This window comes from Portunus trituberculatus, chromosome 18 (genome assembly GCF_017591435.1).
Source record: "Portunus trituberculatus isolate SZX2019 chromosome 18, ASM1759143v1, whole genome shotgun sequence".
In the NCBI taxonomy this organism is placed as follows: domain Eukaryota; kingdom Metazoa; phylum Arthropoda; class Malacostraca; order Decapoda; family Portunidae; genus Portunus; species Portunus trituberculatus.
Genome location: NC_059272.1, coordinates 7,852,050 through 7,856,730, shown reverse-complemented (window position 1 = coordinate 7,856,730; position 4,681 = coordinate 7,852,050).

Here is a 4,681-nt window from a genome sequence, read left to right as displayed (position 1 = left end):
AAAGAACCTGTGTGCGAAATGAAAATATGACAAAAAAATACAGACTCAATTTTAAAAAGGGGAGCAAACAGAGGGAGTGAGAGGTGCTGGAGGGCTGAACTAACTACTGACACACGCCTAACAAACAGCAGCGGGAGAACCTCTCATACATTACAAGGTTTTCAAGTAGGTAAAAAGGGGTGTAAAGATGAAAAGGTGTTAAGTAGGAAAGTGTGAGATGAGAAGGAGGAGGAGGAGGAGGAGGAGGAGGAGGAGGAGGAGGAGAAAGTGAAGGAGGAGGTGAGAAAAGGACCATAAGGCGTGACTATTAATACATTTTCTTTTCTTGTTTTTTTTTCTTTCTCTTTCGCCTTACTCCTCCCCTTCCACCTCTTCTTTATTTTCTTCCTCCTCATTACGCATACTACTACTACTACTACTACTATTACTACTACTACTACTACTGTCATCACCACAACTACTACCACTACTACAACCACGAGGACCATGACGACTGACTACCTGGGCATACTGTGATTTATCTGACGACCCTCCACCTGGCTGGCGAGGAACCCCGACACAAGGCAAGATTGATGGGCGGCTCAATATGACGTGCGGGTGACGAAGGGTGACGTGCTCCGGTAGTTACAATATTAAAGTGGAATTTTTACTATATGTTTGCCTGTTTTCATATGCTGGTTTACTGCAACGCCGCTCTGTTTCAAGTTATTGCCTCAGGTGACGGTGGTGATTGTGGTGGTGGTGATGATGGTGCTTGTTATTACTGCTGTCATGACTATACTGCTAACTACTACTGGTGCTACTACTACTGCTACTACTTCTACTTTTACTACTACTACTACTACTACTACTACTACTACTACTACTACTACTACTACTACTACTACTACTACTGTCACTGCTATTGCTACTACTGCTATTTCTACTAGTATTGGTGTTTTTATTCCTACCAGTACTCTAACAAGTACTATTACTACTGCTACCACTACTAGTTCTGTTTCTTTTATCCAGCCTATATATATATATATATATATATATATATATATATATATATATATATATATATATATATATATATATATATATATATATATATATATATATATATATATACACACACACACACACACAGGAAGGTCTGTCTGTCTCTCTCTCTCTCTCTCTCTCTCTCTCTCTCTCTCTCTCTCTCTCTCTCTCTCTCTCTCTCTCTCTCTCTCTCTCTCTCTCTCTCATGGGAATGCATTACACGCTGGTCTATATATCCGATTCACTCCTTCACCCATCCGTCCGTCCTTTCTTCTTTCTTTCCTTCCTTCCCTGTTTCCATCCTTTGCCCAGTCACATAACACTGCCTTCATTCCTTCATTCTATTCAATTACAACATGAATTCCCTTCTTCTTAGGCAAGACAAACACTACGAATGCAAAACACACACACACACACACACACACACACACACACACACACACACACACACACACACACACACACTGCAGTCCACTCAGGATTGACCTACTCTTTCACCAGGTACCAACACTCATCCCTCCCCTCTCCCTACCTCCCACGTTCGCCCCACCCACCCCTCCACATGATCACTTAACTCGAACCCTCCTCCTCTTAGCCCCCCATCCTACGTTCAGCCAACTCCAAATCAGACATGTCCACACCCCCTGAAGCCACGCACGAATGTTTTGCTTTGCGCGCAGTTTTAGTCTTTATCTTATCATTTCTGTTGTTCTTGTTGACTTCTCATCTTGGTTTTTTTCTTTTCGCTTTCGTTTTTCTTTTTCTTTTTCTTCTTGCTTTGCTTTGTTTTCTGTTATTTTGTTTTGTTTTAGTGTTTTCAGTTTTTCATTTTATTATTTTACATTGCTCTTTTTTATTTCTTCTTCTTCTTCTTCTTCTTCTTCTTCTTCTTCTTCTTCTTTTATTCTTCTTCCATATCTTTTTTCTATTTCTCATGATTTTCTTTTTTTAACTTCTTTCTTACTTTATTATTTCTTTGTTGTTTTTTTCTTCCCGTTCCTTACTCTTATGCTTTCTTTGTCAAATCCCTCCTTCCACTATTTTCAATTTTCCTCTTAGTCCTGCATTACCTTCATGACGGTGCAAGTACAGGGGGTTAGATGTGGCGAGAAAGCACTTTGGCGTCCGTAGAGGTTATAAGTATGGCGTGCGAGGAAGGGATCATGGAAGGGAAAGTGACACATGAAAGCGACACACCAGAAAGTGACACACGAGAGAATGAAAACAAGCGCAATTATTCCTTATGGCAAAATAATAACTGTACTCAGATGTGCGCAACTTAACTTTTTTACTATTGTCTTTTATCAATATTGATGTCATACTAATAGATCAGTTGGAAAGACATATATATAAAGAATGTAAGATTAATTAAGATTTTAGTGGAGTAACTGGAAGGAGGGCTTTAAAATATGGTTATGAAACTCATGTTTTTCATTGTCTATTGTCCTTGCAATGGACAATGCCAAATCTCACTAAGTGCCACTACCATTCACGCACCACGCACCACTGCCAGTCACGCCTACACGCCTACCATGAATGCAATCCTTCCCAGACCCAGAAACACACAAACACACTCTCTATGCACGCAACACACACTATCGCCACACACACGCCTACACATCCACCATAAATGCACGCCTTACCCAGACATAGACAGAAATACACACTCTACTGTTCAATAAGTCATCCACTCCATGGTAAATTCCACCCTAGTGTGTAGTCAAATATCGCCGTTAATACCTCTGCTCCCGAACTCTCGTGACGTGCGGGGAGTCACGTTAAAACACACGAACTAATGCTTATCTTTAACTTCCCTTCACCACGCGATGACGACTGGTGGAAAAAAAAAAATTAAAAGGTAAAGAAGATAAAAAGCAGGGTGGGGTTCATTGCAAACAAAAAGGTAAAATTTATTAATAACGCAAATGCACATATAATGAAAGTTGTTGCGATATAAATGTTGGAAAATACATATCATTATTGCACAGATCGTCTTCTAAAGTACCAATCTATGATAAATAAATAAATAAGTGAATAGATGAATGGGTAAATAAAATAAGATAAAATGAAATATCAAGAATTATAATGAAATAGATTAGAAACAAACTCGAATCTAAAATACAAATGATTCTTTTATGCATCTCGTCCAAAAAAGAAAGATCAAGAAACAAGAAAAGAATAAAAGAAAGAAAAGAGCAAGGTGTCTAACCCTAATGTACTAATACAAAGAAATGCATATTGATACCAGATCTCCAAAGAATAAACACAACATTAGGAAGAAAACAAAACAAAAACAGATAAGCGGACCTAAGCAGATGTTAATCCTGGTGATAGTTGGCTTAATGCAGCTCGCGGGACACCTACACACTGATGGCCTCACGCAAATCTACTTACTACTCAAGGCCACAGAAGAAACAGGAAAGACTGCCTACACCTTTAGAGTTATGCATGAATCTATTTACACATTAACTTTTTAGCTGTGTGTGTGTGTGTGTGTGTGTGTGTGTGTGTGTGTGTGTGTGTGTGTGTGTGTGTGTGTGTGTGTGTTTTTTTTTCTAATTGAGCTTTTCTGTAATCACATATTTAACTCAGTATTACATTTATGCTAACATGAATTCATAATTTGAAAAAAAAAAACACACAAGCTCTTTCATGAATAGCGGAAACCAAATACGCCCGCACACACACACACACACACACACACACACACACACACACACACACACACACACACACACACACACACACACACACACACACACACACACACACACACACACACACACAGGAAGGCAAATAAAAAAGTGAGGGCAAACTTGGAGGGAAGAGGACATGTGGAAAGTAAGAATAATAGTGAGCAATGGAAAGGAAACAGTGAGGGTGAAGAAGGAAAGAAGAAAATGAAAAAAAACATACAAGAATGAAAAGACAAAAAGAAAGGGACAAAAAGAATAGGAGTGTGGTAAGGCAGGAGAAGGAGGACCGTGAAGAAAATAATGTAATCTTGTCAAGTGAGAAAGAAAAACCGGAGGAGGGGGTATGGGCTGGGAGAGAGAGAGAGAGAGAGAGAGAGAGAGAGAGAGAGAGAGAGAGAGAGAGAGAGAGAGAGAGAGAGAGAGAGAGAGAGAGTTACTCGTTTCGTATCAAGAGAATCACAAACAGCGTGGGATTAGAGATGGAAAGAGGGGGAAAAATGAACTTGAAATGTTTAAAGATCCCGTCAGCTGTCCAACATATTAGCAAGAACACTGACAGCCTGCCAATACTTTTACTTCACACCATAACTTTGTTCCTCTCGTTCCCTTTGTTCACCTAAAAAGTAAAGAAAATTGAAGTAAATGTAACGATATTGTTTTCATATCAGTGACAAACAACTGAAATAAGGATGAAAGTAGAAGAAAAGAAAGTAGGAAAAGGAAGGAAGTTAAAAATAAATAAAAAAAAGGAAGGAAGGAAAGATGGAAGAAACGGAAAAGGGAAAGAAACAATGAATATGAGGAAAGGAGAAAGAAAGGAAGGAGGAAGTAAAGAGGAAGGAAGGAAGGAAAGCGGGAAGGAAGGAAGAAAGCAGTAAAGGAAGAACGAAATCAAAGTAAAAAAAAAGTGAAGGGACATGAACGAAAGAGAAGCAGAGAAGAGGAAGGAAGGTAGAAGG